This window comes from Dermacentor variabilis, chromosome 8 (genome assembly GCF_050947875.1).
Source record: "Dermacentor variabilis isolate Ectoservices chromosome 8, ASM5094787v1, whole genome shotgun sequence".
Taxonomy (NCBI): domain Eukaryota; kingdom Metazoa; phylum Arthropoda; class Arachnida; order Ixodida; family Ixodidae; genus Dermacentor; species Dermacentor variabilis.
In genome coordinates, this window is record NC_134575.1 from 151,747,801 (window position 1) to 151,766,759 (window position 18,959).

The following is an 18,959-nucleotide window of genomic DNA, read 5'->3' on the forward strand; positions in this document are numbered from 1 at the left end:
CACCGCCAAGAAAGAATCGCCGGTTCGTAGGAGTAAACAGTGATATTCCATAGGGAGTACTGTAATTGTTAACATGCAGAGTGTGCACGTTGGCATAAAGTCATGTCGCTCGTGTGCGCGTAAGCTAAGTGTTTTTTGCACTAAAGCGTGGACTTCTAGAAAGCGGAGTTTTCTGCGGACCGCTACGATAGAATCGCCAGTTGGTAGAGGTAAACATTAGATATTTCAGAGCGATGACTACAATTGTTAACACGCAGAAAATGCACATTAGCATAAAGTCATGCCACTCGTGTGCCCGTAAGACAAGTGTTTTTGACTAAATCGTCGACTTCTAGGAAACCGAGTTTTCTGTGGACCGCCACGAAAGAATCGCCGGTTGGTAGAGGTAAAGAGAGATATATCAGAGCGATGACTACAATTGTTAACACGGAGAGCGTACACATTCACATAAAGTCATGCCCCTCGTGTGCGCGTGAGCCAAGTGTTTTTTGCTCTAAATCGTCGACTTCTATAAAGCCGAGTGTTCAGTGGACTCCCACGAAAGAATCGCCGGTTGGTAGAGGTAAACAGAAATTTGAGAGCGATGACTACAATTGTTAAAACGCAAAGTGTACACATTGTCATAAAGTCTTGCCGGTCGTTTGCGCGTCAGCTAAGTGTTTTTTGCGCTAAATCGTCGACTTCTAGAAAGCCGACTTTTCTGTGGACCGGCACGAAAGAAGCGCCGGTTGGTAGAGGTAAACAGAGATATCTCAGAGTGATGACTACAACTGTTGACACGCAGAGTGCGCACATAGGCATAAAGTCATGCCGCTCCTGTGCGCGTAAGTCAAGTGTTTCTTGCGCTTAATCGTCGACTTCTAGAAAGGCGAGTTTTCTGCCGACCGTCACGAAAAATCGCCGGTTGGTAGAGGTAAACAGAGATATTTCAGAGCGATGACTGCAATTGTTAACAAGCAGAGGTTACACATTAGCATAAAGTCATGCCGGTCGTGATCGTGTAAGCTAATTGTTTTTTGCGCTAAATCTTCGACTTCTAGAAATCCGAGTTTGCTGTGGACCACCACGAAGGAATCGCCGGTCGGTAGAGGTAAACAGAGATATTTCGAAGCGATGACTACAATTGTTAACACGCAGAGTGTGCACATTGGCATAAAGTCATGCCGCTCGTGAGCGTGTGAGCTAAGTCTGTTTTGCGCTAAATCATTGACTTCTGGAAAGCCGAGTTTCCTGTGGACCACCACGAAGGAATCGCCGGTCGGTAGAGGTAAACAGAGTTATTTCACAGCGATTACTACAATTATTAACACGCAGATTGTGCACATTGGCATAAAGTCATGCCGCTTGTGTTCGCGTGAGCTAAGTGTTTTTTGCGCTACATCTTTGACTTCTAGAAAGCAGAGTTTTTTGTGGACCGCCAAGAAAGAATCGCCGGTTGGTAGGAGTAAACAGTGATATTTTATAGGGAGTACTATAATTGTTAATATGCAGTGTGCACATTGGCATAAAGTCATGTCGCTCGTGGGCGCGTAAGCTAAGTGTTTTTTGCACTAAAGCGTGGACTTCTAGAAAGCGGAGTTTTCTGCGGACCGCTACGATAGAATCGCCAGTTGGTAGAGGTAAACATTAGATATTTCAGAGCGATGACTACAATTGTTAACACGCAGAAAATGCACATTAGCATAAAGTCATGCCACTCGTGTGCGCGTAATATACGCGTTTTTTGGCTAAATCGTCGACTTCTAGGAAGCCGAGTTTTCTGTGGACCTCCACGAAAGAATCGCTGGTTGGTAGAGGTAAAGAGAGATATATCAGAGCGATGACTACAATTGTTAACACGGAGAGTGTATACATTGGCATAAAGTCTATGCTACTCGTGTGCGCGTGAGCTAAGCGTTTATTGCGCTAAATCGTGGCCTTCTAGAAAGCCGAGTTTTGTGTGGATTCCCACGAAGGAATCGCCGGTCGGTAGAGGTAAACAGAGATATTTCACAGCGATTACTACAATTGTTAACACGCAGATTGTGCACATTGGCATAAAGTCGTGCCGCTTGTGTTCGCGTGAGCTAAGTGTTTTTTGCGCTAAATATTCGACTTCTAGAAAGCAGAGTTTTCTGTGGACCGCCAAGAAAGAATCGCCGGTTGGGAGGAGTAAACAGTGATATCTCATAGGGAGTACTATAATTGTTAACATGCAGAGTGTGCACATTGGCATAAAGTCATGTCGCTCGTGTGCACGTAAGCTAAGTGTTTTTTGCGCTAAATCGTCGACTTCTAGAAAGCAGAGTTTTCTGTTGCCCGCCAAGAAAGAATCGCCGGTTGGTAGACGTAAGCGCAGATATTTTAGAACGATGACTACAATTGTTAAACACAGAGTGTGCACATTAGCATAAAGTCATGCCACTCGTGTGCGCGAAAGATAAGTATTTTTTACGCTAAATCGTCGACTTCTAGAACGCCGAGTTTTCTGTGGACCGCCACGAAAGAATCGCCGGTTGGTAGAGGTAAACAGAGATATTTCAGAGCGATGACTGCAATTGTTAACAAGCAGAAGGTACACATTAGCATAAAGTCATGCCGGCCGTTTGCGCGTCAGCTAAGTGTTTTTTGCGCTAAGTCGTCGACTTCTAGAAAGCCGAGTTTTCTCTGGACGGCCACGAAAGAATCGCCGGTTGGTAGAGGTAAACAGAGATATTTCGGAGCGATGACTACAATTGTTAACACGCAGAAAATGCACATTGGCATTAAGTCATGCCGATCGTGTGCGCGTAAGACAAGTGTTTTTTGGCTAAATCGTCGACTTCTAGGAAACCGAGTTTTCTGTGGACCGCCACGAAAGAATCGCCGGTTGGTAGAGGTAAAGAGAGATATATCAGAGCGATGACTACAATTGTTAACACAGAGAGTGTACACAGTGGCATAAAGTCTATGCCACTCGTTTGCGAGTCAGCTAAGTGTTTTTTGCGCTAAATCGTCGACTTCTTGAAAGCCGAGTTTTCTGTGGCCCACCACGAAAGAATCGCCGGTTGGTAGAGGTAAGCGCAGATATTTTAGAACGATGACTACAATTGTTAAACACAGAGTGTGCACATTGGCATAAAGTCATGCCACTCGTGTGCGCGAAAGATAAGTATTTTTTACGCATCGTCGACTTCTAGTACGCCGAGTTTTCTGTGGACCGCCACGTACGAATCGCCGGTTGGTAGAGGTAAACAGAGATATCTCAGAGCGATGACTACAATTGTTAACATGCAGAGTGTGCACAATGGTATAAAATCATGCCGGTCGTGATCGTGTAAGCTTAGTGTTTTTTGCGCTAAATCATTGACTTCTGGAAAGCCGAGTTTCCTGTGGACCACCACGAAGAAATCGCCGGTCGGTAGAGGTAAACAGAGATATTTCACAGCGATTACTACAATTGTTAACACGCAGATTGCGCACATTGGCATAAAGTCATGCCGCTTGTGTTCGCGTGAGCGAAGTGTTTTTTGCGCTAAATCTTCGACTTCTAGAAAGCAGAGTTTTCTGTGCACCGCCAAGAAAGAATCGCCGGTTCGTAGGAGTAAACAGTGATATTCCATAGGGAGTACTGTAATTGTTAACATGCAGAGTGTGCACGTTGGCATAAAGTCATGTCGCTCGTGTGCGCGTAAGCTAAGTGTTTTTTGCACTAAAGCGTGGACTTCTAGAAAGCGGAGTTTTCTGCGGACCGCTACGATAGAATCGCCAGTTGGTAGAGGTAAACATTAGATATTTCAGAGCGATGACTACAATTGTTAACACGCAGAAAATGCACATTAGCATAAAGTCATGCCACTCGTGTGCCCGTAAGACAAGTGTTTTTGACTAAATCGTCGACTTCTAGGAAACCGAGTTTTCTGTGGACCGCCACGAAAGAATCGCCGGTTGGTAGAGGTAAAGAGAGATATATCAGAGCGATGACTACAATTGTTAACACGGAGAGCGTACACATTCACATAAAGTCATGCCCCTCGTGTGCGCGTGAGCCAAGTGTTTTTTGCTCTAAATCGTCGACTTCTATAAAGCCGAGTGTTCAGTGGACTCCCACGAAAGAATCGCCGGTTGGTAGAGGTAAACAGAAATTTGAGAGCGATGACTACAATTGTTAAAACGCAAAGTGTACACATTGTCATAAAGTCTTGCCGGTCGTTTGCGCGTCAGCTAAGTGTTTTTTGCGCTAAATCGTCGACTTCTAGAAAGCCGACTTTTCTGTGGACCGGCACGAAAGAAGCGCCGGTTGGTAGAGGTAAACAGAGATATCTCAGAGTGATGACTACAACTGTTGACACGCAGAGTGCGCACATAGGCATAAAGTCATGCCGCTCCTGTGCGCGTAAGTCAAGTGTTTCTTGCGCTTAATCGTCGACTTCTAGAAAGGCGAGTTTTCTGCCGACCGTCACGAAAAATCGCCGGTTGGTAGAGGTAAACAGAGATATTTCAGAGCGATGACTGCAATTGTTAACAAGCAGAGGTTACACATTAGCATAAAGTCATGCCGGTCGTGATCGTGTAAGCTAATTGTTTTTTGCGCTAAATCTTCGACTTCTAGAAATCCGAGTTTGCTGTGGACCACCACGAAGGAATCGCCGGTCGGTAGAGGTAAACAGAGATATTTCGAAGCGATGACTACAATTGTTAACACGCAGAGTGTGCACATTGGCATAAAGTCATGCCGCTCGTGAGCGTGTGAGCTAAGTCTGTTTTGCGCTAAATCATTGACTTCTGGAAAGCCGAGTTTCCTGTGGACCACCACGAAGGAATCGCCGGTCGGTAGAGGTAAACAGAGTTATTTCACAGCGATTACTACAATTATTAACACGCAGATTGTGCACATTGGCATAAAGTCATGCCGCTTGTGTTCGCGTGAGCTAAGTGTTTTTTGCGCTACATCTTTGACTTCTAGAAAGCAGAGTTTTTTGTGGACCGCCAAGAAAGAATCGCCGGTTGGTAGGAGTAAACAGTGATATTTTATAGGGAGTACTATAATTGTTAATATGCAGTGTGCACATTGGCATAAAGTCATGTCGCTCGTGGGCGCGTAAGCTAAGTGTTTTTGCACTAAAGCGTCGACTTCTAGAAAGCGGAGTTTTCTGCGGACCGCTACGATAGAATCGCCAGTTGGTAGAGGTAAACATTATATATTTCAGAGCGATGACTACAATTGTTAACACGCAGAAAATGCACATTGGCATAAAGTCATGCCACTCGTGTGCACGTAAGACAAGTGTTTTTTGGCTAAATCGTCGACTTCTTGGAAACCGAGTTTATTGTGGACCGCCAAGAAAGAATCGCCGGTTGGTAGGAGTAAACAGTGATATTTCATAGGGAGTACTATAATTGTTAACATGCAGAGTGTGCACATTGTCATAAAGTCTTGCCGGTCGTTTGCGCGTCAGCTAAGTGTTTTTTGCGCTAAATCGTTGATTTCTAGAAAGCCGACTTTTCTGTGGACCGCCACGAAAGAATCGCCGGTTGGCAGAGGTAAACAGAGATATTTCGAAGCGATGACTACAATTGTGAACACGCAGAGTGTGCACATTGGCATAAAGTCATGCCGCTTGTGAGCGTGTAAGCTAAGTGTTTTTTGCGCTAAATCGTCGACTTCTAGAAAGCTTAGTTCTCTGTGGACCGCCAAGAAAGAATCGCCGGTTGGTAGAGGTAAACAATGATATTTCATAGCGATGACTATAATTGTTAACATGCAGAGTGTGCACATTGGCATAAAGTCATGCCGCTCGTGTGCGCGTAAGCTAAGTGTTTTTTGCGCTAAATCGTCGACTCCTAGAAAGCCGAGTTTTCTGCGGACGGCCACGAAAGAATCGCCAGTTGGTAGAGGTAAACAGTGATATTTCATAGGGATGACAATAATTGTTAACATGCAGAGTGTGCACATTGGCATAAAGTCATGCCACTCGTGTGCGGGTAAGCTAAGTGTTCTTTGTGCTAAATCGTCGACTTCTAGAAAGCCGAGTTTTCTGTGGCCCGCCAAGAAAGAATCGCCGGTTGGTAGACGTAAGCGCAGATATTTTAGAACGATGACTACAATTGTTAAACACAGAGTGTGCACATTGGCATAAAGTCATGGCACTCGTGTGCGCGAAAGATAAGTATTTTTTACGCTAAATCGTCGACTTCTAGAACGCCGACTTTTCTGTGGACCGCCACGAAAGAATCGCCGGTTGGTAGAGGTAAACAGAGATATCTCAGAGCGATGACTACAACTGTTAACACGCAGAGTGCGCACATAGGCATAAAGTCACGCAGCTCCTGTGCGCGTAAGTTAAGTGTTTCTTGCGCTTAATCGCCAACTTCTAGAAAGGCGAGTTTTCTGCGGACCGTCACGAAAAATCGCCGGTTCGTAGAGGTAAACAGAGATATTTCAGAGCTATGACTGCAATTGTTAACACGCAGAGCGTGCACATCGGTATAAAGTCGTGCCGCTTGTGTTCGCGTGAGCTAAGTGTTTTTTGCCCTAAATCTTCGACTTCTAGAAAGCCGAGTTTCCTGTGGACCGCCAAGAAAGAATCGCCGGTTTGTAGAGGTAAACAGTGGTATTTCATAGGGATGACTATATTTGTTAACATGCAGAGTGGGGACATTAGCATAAAGTCATGCTGCTCGTGTGCGCGTAAGCTAAGTGTTTTTTCCGCTAAATCGTAGACTTCTAGAAAGTCGAGTTTTCTGCGGACCGCCACGAAAGAATCGCCAGTTGGTAGAGGTAAACAGAGAGATTTCAGAGCGATGACTAGAATTGTTAACACGCAGAAAGTGCACATTGGCGTAAAGTCATGCCACTCGTGTGCGTGTATTATAAGTGTTTTTTGGCTAAATCGTCGACTTCTAGGAAGCCGAGTTTTCTGTGGATCGCCACGGAAGAATAGCCGGTTGGTAGAGGTAGAGAGAGATATATCAGAGCGATGACTACAATTGTTAACACGGAGAGTGTACACATTGGCATAAAGTCTATGCCACTCGTGTGCGCGTGAGCTAAGCGTTTATTGCGCTAAATCGTAGACTTCTAGAAAGCCGAGTTTTGTGTGGACTCCCACGAAAGAATCGCCGGTTGGTAGACGTAAACAGAGATATTTGAGAGCGATGACTACAATTGTTAACACGCAGAGTACACATTGTCATAAAGTCATGCCGGTCGTTTGCGCGTCAGCTAAGTGTTTTTTGCGCTATATCGTCGACTTCTAGAAAGCCGAGCTTTCTGTTGACCGCCACGAAAGAATCACCAGTTGGTAGAGATAAACAGAGATATTTCAGAGCGATGATTACAATTGTTAACACGCAGAAAGTGCACATTGGCATAAAGTCATGCCACTCGTGTGCGCGTAATATAAGTGTTTCTTGGCTAAATCGTCGACTTCTAGGAAGCCGAGTTTCCTGTGGACCACCACGGAAGAATCGCCGGTTGGTAGAGGAGAAGAGAGATATATCAGAGCGATGACTACAATTGTTAACACGGAGAGTGTACACATTGGCATAAAATCTATGCCACTCGTGTGCGCGTGAGCTAAGCGTTTATTGCGCGAAATCGTAGAATTTCTAGAAAGCCGAGTTTTGTGTGGACTCCCACGAAAGAATCGCCGGTTGGTAGAGGTAAACAGAGATATTTGAGAGCGATGACTACAATTGTTAACACGCAGAGTGTACACATTGTCATAAAGTCATGCCGGTCGTTTGCGCGTCAGCTAAGTGTTTTTTGCGCTATATCGTCGACTTCTAGAAAGCCGAGTTTTCTGTTGACCGCCGCGACAGAATTGCCGGTTGGTAGAGGTAAACAGATATTTCGAAGCGATGACTACAATTGTTAAAACGCAGAAAGTGCGCATTGGCATAAAGTCATGCCACTCGTGTGCGCGTAATATACGCGTTTTTTGGCTAAATCGTCGACTTCTAGGAAGCCGAGTTTTCTGTGGACCTCCACGAAAGAATCGCTGGTTGGTAGAGGTAAAGAGAGATATATCAGAGCGATGACTACAATTGTTAACACGGAGAGTGTATACATTGGCATAAAGTCTATGCTACTCGTGTGCGCGTGAGCTAAGCGTTTATTGCGCTAAATCGTGGCCTTCTAGAAAGCCGAGTTTTGTGTGGATTCCCACGAAAGAATCGCCGGTTGGTAGAGGTAAACAGAGGTATTTGAGAGCGATGACTACAATTGTTAACACGCAGAGTGTACACATTGTCATAAAGTCTTGCCGGTCGTTTGCGCGTCAGCTAAGTGTTTTTTGCGCTAAATCGTCAACTTCTAGAATGCACAGTTTTCTGTGGACCGCCACGAAAGAATCGCCGGTTGGTAGAGGTGAACAGAGAAATTTCGAAGCGATGACTACAATTGTTAACACGCAGAGTGTGCACATTGGCATAAAGTCCTGCCGCTCGTGAGCGTGTAAGCTAAGTGTTTTTTGCGCTAGATCGTCGACTTCTAGAAAGCCGAGTTTTCTGTGGACCGCCAAGAAAGAATCGCCGGTTGGTAGAGGTAAACAGTGATATTTCATAGGGATGACTATAATTGTTAACACGCAGAGTGTGCACATTGGCATAAAGTCATGCCGCTCGTGTGCGTGTAAGCTAAGTATTTTTTGCGTTAAATCGTGGACTTCTAGAAAGCCCGAGTTTTCTGCGGACCGCCACGAAAGAATCGTCAGTTGGTAGAGGTAAACAGAGTTATTTCTGAGCGATGACTACAATTGTTAACACGCAGATTGTGCACATTGGCATAAAGGCATGCCGCTCGTGTGCGCGTAACCTAAGTGTTTTTTGCGCTAAATCTTCGACTTCTATAAAGCCGAGTTTTCTGTGGCCCACCACGAAAGATTCGCCGGTTAGTAGAGGTAAGCGCAGATATTTTAGAACGATGACAACAATTGTTAAACGCAGAGTGTGCACATTGGCACAAAGTCATGCCGGTCGTTTGCGCGTCAGCTAAGTGTTTTTTGCGCTAAATGATCGACTTCTTAAAAGCCGAGTTTTCTATGGACCGCCAAGAAAGAATCGCCGGTTTGTAGAGGTAAACAGTGATATTTCATAGCGATGACTACAATTGTTAACACGCAGAGTGTGCACATTGGCATAAAGTCATGCCGCTCGTAAGCGTGTGAGCTGAGTGTTTTTTGCGCTAAATCAATGACTTCTGGAAAGCCGAGTTTCCTGTGGACCACCACGAAGGAATCGCCGGTTGGTAGAGGTAAACAGAGATATTTCAAAGCGATCACTACAATTGTTAAAACGCAGAAAGTGCGCATTGGCATAAGGTCATGCCACTCGTGTGCGCGTAATATAAGTGTTTTTTGGCTAAATCGTCGACTTCTAGGAAGCCGAGTTTCCTGTGGACCGCCACGAAAGAATCGCTGGTTGGTTGAGGTAAAGAGAGATATATCAGAGCGATGACTACAATTGTTAACACGGAGAGTGTACACATTGGCATAAAGTCTATGCCACTCGTGTGCTCGTGAGCTAAGCGTTTATTGCGCGAAATCGTAGACTTCTAGAAAGCCGAGTTTTGTGTGGACTCCCACGAAAGAATCGCCGGTTGGTAGAGGCAAACAGAGATATTTGAGAGCGATGACTACAATTGTTGACACGCAGAGTGTACACATTGTCATAAAGTCATGCCGGTCGTTTGCGCGTCAGCTAAGTGTTTTTTGCGCTATATCGTCGACTTCTAGAAAGCCGAGTTTTCTGTTGACCGCCGCGACAGAATTGCCGGTTGGTAGAGGTAAACAGATATTTCGAAGCGATGACTACAATTGTTAAAACGCAGAAAGTGCGCATTGGCATAAAGTCATGCCACTCGTGTGCGCGTAATATAAGCGTTTTTTGGCTAAATCGTCGACTTCTAGGAAGCCGAGTTTTCTGTGGACCTCCACGAAAGAATCGCTGGTTGGTAGAGGTAAAGAGAGATATATCAGAGCGATGACTACAATTGTTAACACGGAGAGTGTATACATTGGCATAAAGTCTATGCTACTCGTGTGCGCGTGAGCTAAGCGTTTATTGCGCTAAATCGTGGCCTTCTAGAAAGCCGAGTTTTGTGTGGATTCCCACGAAAGAATCGCCGGTTGGTAGAGGTAAACAGAGGTATTTGAGAGCGATGACTACAATTGTTAACACGCAGAGTGTACACATTGTCATAAAGTCTTGCCGGTCGTTTGCGCGTCAGCTGAGTGTTTTTTGCGCTAAATCGTCAACTTCTAGAATGCACAGTTTTCTGTGGACCGCCACGAAAGAATCGCCGGTTGGTAGAGGTGAACAGAGATATTTCGAAGCGATGACTACAATTGTTAACACGCAGAGTGTGCACATTGGCATAAAGTCCTGCCGCTCGTGAGCGTGTAAGCTAAGTGTTTTTTGCACTAGATCGTCGACTTCTAGAAAACCGAGTTTTCTGTGGACCGCCAAGAAAGAATCGCCGGTTGGTAGAGGTAAACAGTGATATTTCATAGGGATGACTATAATTGTTAACACGCAGAGTGTGCACATTGGCATAAAGTCATGCCGCTCGTGTGCGTGTAAGCTAAGTATTTTTTGCGTTAAATCGTGGACTTCTAGAAAGCCCGAGTTTTCTGCGGGCCGCCACGAAAGAATCGTCAGTTGGTAGAGGTAAACAGAGTTATTTCTGAGCGATGACTACAATTGTTAACACTCAGATTGTGCACATTGGCATAAAGGCATGCCGCTCGTGTGCGCGTAACCTTAATGTTTTTTGCGCTAAATCGTCGACTTCTATAAAGCCGAGTTTTCTGTGGCCCACCACGAAAGATTCGCCGGTTAGTAGAGGTAAGCGCAGATATTTTAGAACGATGACAACAATTGTTAAACGCAGAGTGTGCACATTGGCACAAAGTCATGCCGGTCGTTTGCGCGTCAGCTAAGTGTTTTTTGCGCTAAATGATCGACTTCTTAAAAGCCGAGTTTTCTGTGGACCGCCAAGAAAGAATCGCCGGTTTGTAGAGGTAAACAGTGATATTTCATAGCGATGACTACAATTGTTAACACGCAGAGTGTGCACATTGGCATAAAGTCATGCCGCTCGTAAGCGTGTGAGCTGAGTGTTTTTTGCGCTAAATCAATGACTTCTGGAAAGCCGAGTTTCCTGTGGACCACCACGAAGGAATCGCCGGTTGGTAGAGGTAAACAGAGATATTTCAGAGCGATCACTACAATTGTTAAAACGCAGAAAGTGCGCATTGGCATAAAGTCATGCCACTCGTGTGCGCGTAATATAAGCGTTTTTTTGGCTAAATCTTCGACTTCTAGGAAGCCGAGTTTTCTGTGGACCGCCACGAAAGAATCGCTGGTTGGTAGAGGTAAAGAGAGATATATCAGAGCGATGACTACAATTGTTAACACGGAGAGTGTACACATTGGCATAAAGTCTATGCTACTCGTGTGCGCGTGAGCTAAGCGTTTATTGCGCTAAATCGTGGCCTTCTAGAAAGCCGAGTTTCGTGTGGACTCCCACGAAAGAATCGCCGGTTGGTAGAGGTAAACAGAGATATTTGAGAGCGATGACTACAATTGTTAACACGCAGAGTGTACACATTGTCATAAAGTCTTGCCGGTCGTTTGCGCGTCAGCTAAGTGTTTTTTGCGCTAAATCGTCAACTTCTAGAATGCACAGTTTTCTGTGGACCGCCACGAAAGAATCGCCGGTTGGTAGAGGTAAACAGAGATATTTCGAAGCGATGACTACAATTGTTAACACGCAGAGTGTGCACATTGGCATAAACTCATGCCGCTCGTGAGCGCGTAAGCTAAGTGTTTTTTGCGCTAGATCGTCGACTTCTAGAAAGCCGAGTTTCCTGTGGACCACCACGAAGGAATCGCCGGCTGGTAGAGGTAAACAGAGATATTTCACAGCGATTACTACAATTGTTAAACGCAGAGTGTGCACATTGGCACAAAGTCATTCCGGTCGTTTGCGCGTCAGCTAAGTGTTTTTTGCGCTAAATGGTCGACTTGAAAGCCGAGTTTTCTGTGGACCGCCAAGAAAGAATCGCCGGTTGGTAGAGGTAAACAGTGATATTTCATAGGGATGACTATAATTGTTAACACGCCGAGTGTGCACATTGGCATAAAGTCATGCCGCTCGTGTGCGCGTAAGCTAAGTATTTTTTGCGTTAAATCGTGGACTTCTAGAAAGCCCGAGTTTTCTGCGGACCGCCACGAAAGAATCGCCGGTTGGTAGAGGTAAACAGCGATATTTCAGAGCGATGACTACAATTGTTACCACGCAGAGTGTGTACATTGGCATAAAGTCATGGCGCTCGTGTGTGCGTGAGCTAAGTATTTTTTGTTCTAAATCGTCGACTTCTATAAAGCCGAGTTTTCTGTGGCCCACCACAAAAGATTCGCCGGTTAGTAGAGGTAAGCGCAGATATTTTAGAACGATGACTAGAATTGTTAAACGCAGAGTGTGCACATTGGCACAAAGTCATGCCGGTCGTTTGCGCGTCAACTAAGTGTTTTTTGCGCTAAATGGTCGACTTCTTGAAAGCCGAGTTTTCTGTGGACCGCCACGAAAGAATCGCGGAATGGTAGAGGTAAACAGAGATATTTCACAGCGATTACTACAATTGTTAACAAGCAGAGTGTGCACATTGGCATAAAGTCATGCCGCTCATGTGCGCATAAGCTAAGTGTTTTTTGCGCGAAATCGTGGACTTCTAGAAAGCCGTGTTTTCTGTGGACCACCAAGAAAGAATCGCCGGTTTGTAGAGGTAAACAGTGATATTTCATAGCGATGACTATAATTGTTAACACGCAGAGTGTGCACATTGGCATAAAGTCATGCCGCTCATGTGCGCGTAAGCTAATGTTTCTTACGCTAAATCGTCGACTTCTAGAAATGCAAGTTTTCTGTGTACCGTCACAATAGAATCGCTGGTCGGCAGAGGTAAACAGATATATTTCAGAGCGATGAGTACAATTGTTAACACGCAGAGGGTGCACATCGGTATAATGTCGTGCCGCTTGTGTTCGCGTGAGCTAAGTGTTTTTTGCGCTAAATCTTCGACTTCTAGAAAGCCGAGTTTCCTGTGGACTGCCAAGAAAGAATCGCCGGTTTGTAGAGGTAAACAGTGATATTTCCTAGGGATGACTATAGTTGTTAACATGCAGAGTGTGCACATTAGCACAAAGTCATGCCGCTCGTGTGCGCGTAAGCTAAGTGTTTTTTGCGCTAAATCGTCGACTTCTAGAAAGCCGAGTTTTCTGTTGACCGCCACGAAAGAATCACCAGTTGGTAGAGGTAAACAGAGATATTTCAGAGCGATGATTACAATTGTTAACACGCAGAAAGTGCACATTGGCATAAAGTCATGCCACTCGTGTGCGCGTAATATAAGTGTTTTTTGGCTAAATCGTCGACTTCTAGAAAGCCGAGTTTTGTGTGGACTCCCACGAAAGAATCGCCGGTTGGTAGAGGTAAACAGAGATATTTGAGAGCGATGACAACAATTGTTAACACGCAGAGTGTACACATTGTCATAAAGTCATGCCGGTCGTTTGCGCGTCAGCTAAGTGTTTTTTGCGCTATATTGTCGACTTCTAGAAAGCCGAGTTTTCTGTTGACCGCCGAGAAAGAATTGCCGGTTGGTAGAGGTAAACAGATATTTCGAAGCGATGACTACAATTGGTAAAACGCAGAAAGTGCGCATTGGCATAAAGTCATGCCACTCGTGTGCGCGTAATATAAGCGTTTTTTGGCTAAATCGTCGACTTCTAGGAAGCCGAGTTTTCTGTGGACCTCCACGAAAGAATCGCTGGTTGGTAGAGGTAAAGAGAGATATATCAGAGCGATGACTACAATTGTTAACACGGAGAGTGTACACATTGGGATAAAGTCTATGCTACTCGTGTGCGCGTGAGCTAAGCGTTTATTGCGCTAAATCGTGGCCTTCTAGAAAGCCGAGTTTTGTGTGGATTCCCACGAAAGAATCGCCGGTTGGTAGAGGTAAACAGAGATATTTGAGAGCGATGACTACAATTGTTAACACGCAGAGTGTACACATTGTCATAAATTCTTGCCGGTCGTTTGCGCGTCAGCTAAGTGTTTTTTGCTCTAAATCGTCAACTTCTAGAATGCACAGTTTTCTGTGGACCGCCACGAAAGAATCGCCGGTTGGTAGAGGTGAACAGAGATATTTCGAAGCGATGACTACAATTGTTAACACGCAGAGTGTGCACATCGGCATAAAGTCCTGCCGCTCGTGAGCGTGTAAGCTAAGTGTTTTTTGCGCTAGATCGTCGACTTCTAGAAAGCCGAGTTTCCTGTTGACCACCACGAAGGAATCGCCGGTTGGTAGAGGTAATTAGAGATATTTCACAGCGATTACTACAATTGTTAACACGCAGAGTGTGCACATTAGCATAAAGTCATGCCGCTCTTGCGCGCGTAAGCTAAGTGTTTTTTGCGCTAAATCGTCGACTTCTAGAACGCCGAGTTTTCTGTGGACCACCAAGAAAGAATCGCCGGTTGGTAGAGGTAAACAGTGATATTTCATAGGGATGACTATGATTGTTAACACGCAGAGTGTGCACATTGACATAAAGTCATGCCGCTCGTGTGCGTGTAAGCTAAGTATTTTTCGCGTTAAATCGTGGACTTCTAGAAAGCCCGAGTTTTCTGCGGACCGCCACGAAAGAATCGTCAGTTGGTAGAGGTAAACAGAGTTATTTCTGAGCGATGACTATAATTGTTAACACGCAGATTGTGCACATTGGCATAAAGGCATGCCGCTCGTGTGCGCGTAACCTAAGTGTTTTTGCGCTAAATCGTCGACTTCTATAAAGCCGAGTTTTCTGTGGCCCACCACGAAAGATTCTCCGGTTAGTAGAGGTAAGCGCAGATATTTTAGAACGATGACAACAATTGTTAAGCGCAGTGTGTGCACATTGGCACAAAGTCATGCCGGTCGTTTGTGCGTCAGCTAAGTGTTTTTTGCGCTAAATGGTCGACTTGAAAGCCGAGTTTTCTGTGGACCGCCAAGAAAGAATCGCCGGTTGGTAGAGGTAAACAGTGATATTTCATAGGGATGACTATAATTGTTAACACGCCGAGTGTGCACATTGGCATAAAGTCATGCCGCTCGTGTGCGCGTAAGCTAAGTATTTTTTGCGTTAAATCGTGGACTTCTAGAAAGCCCGAGTTTTCTGCGGACCGCCACGAAAGAACCGCCGGTTGGTAGAGGTAAACAGCGATATTTCAGAGCGATGACTACAATTGTTACCACGCAGAGTGTGTACATTGGCATAAAGTCATGGCGCTCGTGTGTGCGTGAGCTAAGTATTTTTTGTTCTAAATCGTCGACTTCTATAAAGCCGAGTTTTCTGTGGCCCACCACAAAAGATTCGCCGGTTAGTAGAGGTAAGCGCAGATATTTTAGAACGATGACTACAATTGTTAAACGCAGAGTGTGCACATTGGCACAAAGTCATGCCGGTCGTTTGCGCGTCAGCTAAGTGTTTTTTGCGCTAAATGGTCGACTTCTTGAAAGCCGAGTTTTCTGTGGACCGCCACGAAAGAATCGCGGAATGGTAGAGGTAAACAGAGATATTTCACAGCGATTACTACAATTGTTAACACGCAGAGTGTGCACATTGGCATAAAGTCATGCCGCTCATGTGCGCATAAGCTAAGTGTTTTTTGCGCGAAATCGTGGACTTCTAGAAAGCCGAGTTTTCTGTGGACCGCCAAGAAAGAATCGCCGGTTTGTAGAGGTAAACAGTGATATTTCATAGCGATGACTATAATTGTTAACACGCAGAGTGTGCACATTGGCATAAAGTCATGCCGCTCATGTGCGCGTAAGCTAATGTTTCTTACGCTAAATCGTCGACTTCTAGAAATGCAAGCTTTCTGTGTACCGTCACAATAGAATCGCTGGTCGGCAGAGGTAAACAGATATATTTCAGAGCGAAGAGTACAATTGTTAACACGCAGAGGGTGCACATCGGTATAAAGTCGTGCCGCTTGTGTTCGCGTGAGCTAAGTGTTTTTTGCGCTAAATCTTCGACTTCTAGAAAGCCGAGTTTCCTGTGGACTGCCAAGAAAGAATCGCCGGTTTGTAGAGGTAAACAGTGATATTTCCTAGGGATGACTATAGTTGTTAACATGCAGAGTGTGCACATTAGCATAAAGTCATGCCGCTCGTGTGCGCGTAAGCTAAGTGTTTTTTGCGCTAAATCGTCGACTTCTAGAAAGCCGAGTTTTCTGTTGACCGCCACGAAAGAATCACCAGTTGGTAGAGGTAAACAGAGATATTTCAGAGAGATGATTACAATTGTTAACACGCAGAAAGTGCACATTGGCATAAAGTCATGCCACTCGTGTGCGCGTAATATAAGTGTTTTTTGGCTAAATCGTCGACTTCTAGGAAGCCGAGTTTTCTGTGGACCACCACGGAAGAATCGCCGGTTGGTAGAGGTAAAGAGAGATATATCAGAGCGATGACTACAATTGTTAACACGGAGAGTGTACACATTGGCATAAAGTCTATGCCACTCGTGTGCGCGTGAACTAAGCGTTTATTGCGCGAAATCGTAGACTTCTAGAAAGCCGAGTTTTGTGTGGACTCCCACGAAAGAATCGCCGGTTGGTAGAGGTAAACAGAGATATTTGAGAGCGATGACTACAATTGTTAACACGCAGAGTGTACACATTGTCATAAAGTCATGCCGGTCGTTTGCGCGTCAGCTAAGTGTTTTTTGCGCTATATTGTCGACTTCTAGAAAGCCAAGTTTTCTGTTGACCGCCGAGAAAGAATTGCCGGTTGGTAGAGGTAAACAGATATTTCGAAGCGATGACTACAATTGGTAAAACGCAGAAATTGCGCATTGGCATAAAGTCATGCCACTCGTGTGCGCGTAATATAAGCGTTTTATGGCTAAATCGTCGACTTCTAGGAAGCCGAGTTTTCTGTGGACCTCCACGAAAGAATCGCTGGTTGGTAGAGGTAAAGAGAGATATATCAGAGCGATGACTACAATTGTTAACACGGAGAGTGTACACATTGGCATAACGTCTATGCTACTCGTGTGCGCGTGAGCTAAGCGTTTATTGCGCTAAATCGTGGCCTTCTAGAAAGCCGAGTTTTTTGTGGATTCCCACGAAAGAATCGCCGGTTGGTAGAGGTAAACAGAGATATTTGAGAGCGATGACTACAATTGTTAACACGCAGAGTGTACACATTGTCATAAAGTCTTGCCGGTCGTTTGCGCGTCAGCTAAGTGTTTTTTGCTCTAAATCGTCAACTTCTAGAATGCACAGTTTTCTGTGGACCGCCACGAAAGAATCGCCGGTTGGTAGAGGTTAACAGAGATATTTCGAAGCGATGACTACAATTGTTAACACGCAGAGTGTGCACATTGGCATAAAGTCCTGCCGCTCGTGAGCGTGTAAGCTAAGTGTTTTTTGCGCTAGATCGTCGACTTCTAGAAAGCCTAGTTTCCTGTTGACCACCACGAAGGAATCGCCGGTTGGTAGAGGTAATTAGAGATATTTCACAGCGATTACTACAATTGTTAACACGCAGAGTGTGCACATTAGCATAAAGTCATGCCGCTCTTGCGCGCGTAAGGTAAGTGTTTTTTGCGCTAAATCGTCGACTTCTAGAACGCCGAGTTTTCTGTGGACCACCAAGAAAGAATCGCCGGTTGGTAGAGGTAAACAGTGATATTTCATAGGGATGACTATAATTGTTAACACGCAGAGTGTGCACATTGACATAAAGTCATGCCGCTCGTGTGCGTGTAAGCTAAGTATCTTTTTCGTTAAATCGTGGACTTCTAGAAAGCCCGAGTTTTCTGCGGACCGCCACGAAAGAATCGTCAGTTGGTAGAGGTAAACAGAGTTATTTCTGAGCGATGACTACAATTGTTAACACGCAGATTGTGCACATTGGCATAAAGGCATGCCGGTCGTGTGCGCGTAACCTAAGTGTTTTTTGCGCTAAATCGTCGACTTCTATAAAGCCGAGTTTTCTGTGGCCCACCACGAAAGATTCGCCGGTTAGTAGAGGTAAGCGCAGATATTTTAGAACGATGACAACAATTGTTAAACGCAGTGTGTCCACATTGGCACAAAGTCATGCCGGTCGTTTGCGCGTCAGCTAAGTGTTTTTTGCGCTAAATGGTCGACTTCTTAAAAGCCGAGTTTTCTGTGGACCGCCAAGAAAGAATCGCCGGTTTGTAGAGGTAAACAGTGATATTTCATAGCGATGACTACAATTGTTAACACGGAGAGTGTACACATTGGCATAAAGTCTATGCTACTCGTGTGCGCGTGAGCTAAGCGTTTATTGCGCTAAATCGTGGCCTTCTAGAAAGCCGAGTTTTGTGTGGACTCCCACGAAAGAATCGCCGGTTGGTAGAGGTAAACAGAGATATTTCAGAGCGATGATTAAAATTGTTAACACGCAGAAAGTGCACATTGGCATAAAGTCATGCCACTCGTGTGCGCGTAATATAAGTGTTTTTTGGCTAAATCGTCGACTTCTAGGAAGCCGAGTTTTCAGTGGACCACCACGGAAGAATCGCCGGTTGGTAGAGGTAAAGAGAGATATATCAGAGCGATGACTACAATTGTTAACACGGAGAGTGTACACATTGGCATAAAGGCATGCCGCTCGTGTGCGCGTAACCTAAGTGTTTTTTGCGCTAAATCGTCGACTTCCATAAAGCCGAGTTTTCTGTGGCCCACCACGAAAGATTCGCCGGTTAGTAGAGGTAAGCGCAGATATTTTAGAACGATGACAACAATTGTTAAACGCAGAGTGTGCACATTGGCACAAAGTCATGCCGGTCGTTTCCGCGTCAGCTAAGTGTTTTTTGCGCTAAATGGTCGACTTCTTAAAAGCCGAGTTTTCTGTGGACCGCCACGAAAGAATCGCCGGTTGGTAGAGGTAAACAGCAATATTTCAGAGCGATGA